General features: G+C 52.1%; 1 protein-coding gene across 1 annotated transcript in view; it reads right to left on the reverse strand.

The window, feature by feature from the left end:
• LZTS1 (leucine zipper tumor suppressor 1) overlaps positions 1-4,793 on the reverse strand; it is a 56,055-nt gene extending 51,262 nt beyond the window's left edge. The window contains exon 1 of the mRNA XM_003902490.4: positions 4,552-4,793. The gene's annotated coding sequence lies outside the window, so the exon portion shown is untranslated. The remainder of the gene's footprint in view (positions 1-4,551) is intronic.
• Positions 4,794-6,000: the final 1,207 nt, after the last annotated feature.

Consider the following 6,000-nt stretch of genomic DNA (forward strand, 5'->3'; position numbering starts at 1 on the left):
AGAAAGAGCAAGATCTTGTCTCTAAAAAATAAAGAAACAAACAAAAAACCAGCGGGAGAGACACAGGATGGAAACTGCAGCAACGCAGCAGGCTTTGCCAAATGGTAAAGGGAGCTAACTAGCCGTAAGCTCACCAGCTATGCCCAACTGTAGCTGACACATCCCCATCAACTTCTCCAATCCTTAGAGGAGGGGATCTGGAGGCTAATCTGCACACTGGCTGGAGGCAGTGGTGAGAGGTGAGAGGTTGAAAACCTCCCATTTCTTATGCACCACCTCTGTTTGGTCTGGGTGGCTGGCCAAACCTGGCCTAAGGAGGCAACAGGCCCTGGCTAGGGTTCTTGGAAGAGAGAGCCCTGTCTCCTCAGCTCTCAGCTTGTATCTTGGAGCCGTGAACTTGACTTCTGCTTCGCTGACTCCCTTCCTACCCTCCTCAGGTTCAACTTTGAGGTTCAGTTCACGGCTACCTCCTCGCTGGTAAGGAAGGTTCTGGCTCACCTGCCTCCTGCTGAGAAACTGAGAAACTGCTGTATTCAAAGTTAGTATTTTGATTGCAAAAACCACCAATTACTTTTGCACCAACCTAATGCAATCCAGTTTTCAACTTACTTGTCATTGTTTACGTGTGCCAATTCTTCTTCCCAACCGTCATCACAAACTTTAGTCTCAAAGCATTATTTATTTAGTCTTTTTGGCTGTTGTTCCCCACTCCCTGGCACCTCACACGGATAAGACCTTTAATAAATAGTGAAATGCAGCGTTTTTCAAACTTGATCAATGATCTTTAAAAGGAAAACTTACCGTGGACCCCCGAGAACACAGGTTGTAATTCCAATATGAGAAATAAGAGGGCGATGGAAAGGGCATGGGAGGACAATCATCTGACCACGTGGCCTTGGAGAAATCATGGCCAGATTACCTCCCCAAACATGGTAGCAATTCACACTCTCCACTGCAAGTCTAGGAGCGTCCATTTCAGGCTTCAAACTGTAGCAGCACAAAGATCTATTCAACAGCAAACTCAAAGAGCTAATATGTAAATCACCTCAAGATTCCCCAGGCAGTTGGATACTTCTTTGTTGGCAAAATCCCAGAAACGTCTCATCATTGCCCTGGAACCATCTGGCCCCTGGGGCTCCAAGTGCAGGACTTTAAAACCCCAGGTCTAGGTCACACCTAGAACCTCCCCTTCTACAACTGTGTTTGTGGGTTGATTACCTGGAGATAGAGTAGGTGGGGGCGAGGGTTCCCTCAGGCTCCCCGAACTGTTGGTGGGGCCTGAGATGGCCCCATCTAGGGAGAGGTCTTCAAGGAGCTGGCCCAGTAACAGAGGAAGGAAAGTCAGTGGCCACTCTAGCAAAGGGCACCCATGCAGAAATCTACTGTTGGGAACAGTGCTCCTGCCAAAGGTCTCTGAGAGCTCTCCTCTTTCCCCTCACCTTATTAAACAAGCATTTACTAAGGGCGTACTCATAGTATCTACAGAAAGCCAACACTGTATTTTGAGCTCGGAACTCACGACGCAATCTCTGCTTCTAGGAATTTTGTAGACTTCTCAGGAGCCAGTGGGTAAATGCTATAATATACTGATATGACGGTAGGGACTCCGAGGAAGGTACCTGACCCAGAATTAAGGAAAAAATAGGGGAAACTTTCTTGGAGGAGCTGATCCCTATGGTTAAAACCCACAATGGGGCTGGGCGTGGTGGCTCATGCTTGTAATCCCAACACTTTGGGAGGCTGAGGCCAATGGATCACTTGAGGTAAGGAGTTCAAGACCAGCCTGAGCAGCATGGCAAAACCCCATCTCTATTAAAAATACAAAAAATTACCCAGGTGTGGTGGCAGGTGCCTGTAGTCCCAGCTACTTGGGAGGCTGAGGCAGGAGAATTGCTTGAACCCGACAGGTGGAGGGTGCAGTGAGCCAAGATCACACCACTTCACTCCAGCCTGGGTGACTGAGCAAGAAATTGGGAGCCAGTTAAGTGGAGAAGGTAGAGAGACCAGGCAGGAATATTTTACGTAGAAGAAACAGTGTTCCTATGTTCAAAGGTAACAGAATAACATGGACAGAGCCAGGGTCCAGAACCTTACTAAGCTGATCTCAAATCCCTGCCCCTCGGTTTTGTAGCCTGGCTAAATTACCTAACTCTCCTCATCTGATAATTATACATACCCTGCAGGGCTGCAGTGAAAATTAAATGAGATAATGAATAAAAAGTCCCGGGCACACAGTGTATTTAGTGGTTGGTATTAAGTGTTACGCTATTATCCATTACACTAGTCTATAAGGTGCTTACCCATATAGGTTTGTCATCATTACATTATTCATCTTCCTAGCCTCACTGCCTAGCCCAGAGCCCTGCATTTGGTAGGCACCCAATGAATATTTATGAAATGAATGTTGAATAAGCGCAAGGCATATAAATAAGTTTTCAGGATTAGAAAGCCATTTATATACGTCTGGAGCCCATGTATAGCTTTGCTATACACGCTGACCCACGGCTTCTCAAAACTGAAAGGCACATCTTTCCCTCACACACTCCCAAAGCACTGGCTTTCCCCAGCACACCCCACACAGCAGCACTCCTTCTGTGATAGCACCCCTGTCCCACATCGACCCAGGCACACACAGTTGGGGGCACTTCCTGCAGACAAGCTGAATTGCTGAGACAGGTTTACTTCGTGAAACACACAGTCGCTGCTATAAATGTTAAATAACAACCATCTTCAGCACATCAAATGTCCCATCCTCCCTTTTGCTTGCATATAGACACCCACAGAGATGCCCTTTCTTTTTCTACTAGTTTTATTCTCTTCTTAAGCAGATTGAGCGCCACACACTCACATCCACCCAGCTGGGACCTCTTACTAGGACTCCCAGTTGCTCCCTCCCATTAGCTGTAGGACCTCAGGGAATGCCTTTCCCTTCTGATGCCTCCGCTTCTTCACTGGCAGGCACAGAGAGCCCACCGGGCCAACCTGGTAGTTATATTGTGAGGCTAAAGGAGATAACATATGAGATAACGTCTATGATGAGCAGAAAGCGCCTCCAAAGAAAAGCGCTGGATAAATACAAGGTGTAACGCCACGCCTGATTAGCCTGTATGCTCTCTGCCCGCAGACTCCTACCCACAGACTATGTTCCATTCCACTCTTAAACATAAACACCTTTCCCCTCTGTAAATGCTATCTCTAATACCCATATGCGCACACTCTTCAGACACCTCCATACTCCCTCTGGATGCCTGCTGTAAATTGTTTTTGAACTTAGAGAAAGCTCAGGTTACAAACACCCTCTTGCCCGCAGACTCTTCTCAGGGTCTTGGTGCAGGAACTGCCAAGCAGATAGCTCATCTCTTTGTGGCTGGGCTCCTGGGCTCCCAGCACTCCTATTAGGCTGCACTTCCAGCAGAGTGTGGGATCCTTATTAGGAGCAGCGCCTGCCCAGCACGGTCCAGAACTCAGTGCCTCCTCAGTAGTTTCCCAGGGCCCAGGACCAGAGAGCAGAGAGACTGACGGCAGCGGGACGGTGTGGAGGGAATAAGCCAGACAGGAAACGCTTTAGGAGGCCAGATCCCTAAGCACTTCTTATTCCTGGGAAATTGAGGACTGCGAAGCTAACAAGTCTGGAGCACTTTCCCAGGCCTGACATACTCGTGGGCGAGCACAACACTCATTTGCTCCACAATTCAAACCTTTCCCCTTGGAGCAGGAAAGAGAAACATCACCTGACCCTTGGTGTCTCGGGGGTGCCTGTTGCTGCTAAGCTGCGACCTCTGAAGCCTCTCCAGCCAGAGCAAAGCCTGTGGCAGGGTGGAGGGGTGAGGTCTGGCTGCCTAGGGTGACGGTGGAAGAAGTGAAGTTAGCGTGGTGCTCTGTATGTGTGTGCGTGGTGCTTTGATTAAATTCCTGAACTGCACACCCAGGACCGACCCCAGGAACCTGTAGCCCCAGGGAGCCACTTAGACACTCCGATATACCACCGTCCTCTCTAACCACCTCCCCTCGTATGACTTATTCCTTGAGGGAAACCTTTGAAATATCTCGCTTAATCGCACTGGTGTCCTCCCCACCGGTGTGGACACAGCTTATCCGCAAAGTTCCAGGCAGCGAAGTTCAGCGGCCCGGCCCAACCGCCGGACCTTCTTCCTGCGGCCCCCTGCTCCTGCGGCCTCGCGTCCCCACGTCTCACTTCACCTCCGACACCAGTGTCACCTAACACTGACGTCCCCGCCAGGATCAGCATCGGGGCTGGAAATAGACGAGCCCCGTCTGCAGGAGACACGGAGACAAAGACAGGAGGACGGACGCACAGTCAGTCACCTCCTCCGGGCCGGGCCGGAGCAGCGGCGCCCACCCTGCAGAGGGGAGACCCTGACAGCTCCACGCGGAGACAAAGACACCTCGACAGCCACGGACACAGACAGACAAAGACGGACGGACGCGCGGACGCACGGACGGGCCAGCCCGGCACGGGGAGCTAGTTTTCCCTCAGCCAGGGCAGCAGACCCTCCAGGGGCGGGGAGACCCCCGGCCACCGCATCTTACCTGCCCCCTGCGCCTCGGGCGCACTTGAGATATTTTTTTTTTTCCCAGTGTTTCCCGGTGTGTTCTCGTCTCTCTTTTTCCAGAGCTGCTAAGCGGGCCGGGCCGGTCCCACCGCGCGGGATGCAGCTCCCGGCTCCTACTCGCCGGCCGAGGCGGGCAGAGAAACTTTCGGCCTCCCCGCCCGGCCGCTGCCAACCCGCCAGCTCCAGCGCGCCGGCCTCTGCGCGGGTCCCAGAGCCGGGGCGGGGCGGGGCGGGGCGGGGCCGGCCCGGGGCGGGGCCAGCGCCGGCGCCGCTGATTGGCAGCGAGCTGCCGGCAGCCTGGTTTGTGCCGCTCGGCGGCCTTTGTTCCGGGCTGACAGCTGGGGCTGCTGGCGACCTCGCTGCTCCTTCGCGCCCGGGGCCTGCGCGGGGTCCCCGGTCCGGTCTCTCTGCTCTCACTTCCATCAGCCCCATCGGGCGACCCTGCCCCTTCGGTCTTCCTTTCTTGCCTGGCCCCCTTTCTCCGATTGTTCCTGTCTTGCTCTTTACGCATCCTTTTTTCCCTTTCATTACCTGAAATTCTTACTCCAGTTTTTTTTTTTAATCCATTCTGTCTCTCGTTCTCTGTATGTTCCCCTTTCTTCATTACCCCTTCCTCTTACTCGCCAGTTTCTTTTTCCTAATACCGTCTCTCCCACTCCCGACTCGCACTAAAGGGCGTGTGTTTTGTTCAAGGACTGGACTAGCACCCAAGTGAGGGGCATTGCACACCACACCGGGATTACAGACTCGAGTCCAGAGCATCGAGACTCCCACTCCCAAAACATTGCAAAAGCAAACTTTTCCAACTCTGAGAGAGCTGAGTTTCAGGTGAAAGCAGAGGCCTGTTTCAAGTTTATAGCTATTAATCTCACCCAGTGCCCTTCTAACACTATCATTTTCTCTGCCACCATCGCTTTTAACTTGTAGCAATTGAGCCAGGAGAGGATACAAACTTACAGGGTTTTGTAAGACAAAGGGTCAGTTAACCGAAGTGCCAGGTGCTGCCTGAGGCTTGGGGACTTGAGGGTGCACTGAGGCTAATCCGCTAAAACCAGGCTTGACGGGAAGGTGGCAGCTCTGCCCAAGGAGTGTCAGCCTCACCTTGAAAGAAGCGTGTGTGGGGGGAGGTGGGGGAGGGGGTAGATGTAATGGATTAGGATTGACATGACCGATCTCTGATTATAAATAGCATGGGGGCTGGATGCGGTGGCTCATGCCTGTAATCCCAGCACTTCGGGAGGCCGAGGCGAGTGGATCACTTCAGTCAGGAGTTCGAGACCAGCCTGGCCAACATGGTGAAACTCCGTCTCTACTAAAAAAAAATAATAATAATACAAAAAGTAGCTGGGTGTGGTGGCAGGAGCCTGTAATCCCAGCTACTTGGGAGGCTGAGGCTTGGGAATTGCTTGAGCCTAGAAGGCAGAGG

This window comes from Papio anubis, chromosome 8, assembly GCF_008728515.1.
Source record: "Papio anubis isolate 15944 chromosome 8, Panubis1.0, whole genome shotgun sequence".
Classification (NCBI taxonomy): Eukaryota; Metazoa; Chordata; class Mammalia; order Primates; family Cercopithecidae; genus Papio; species Papio anubis.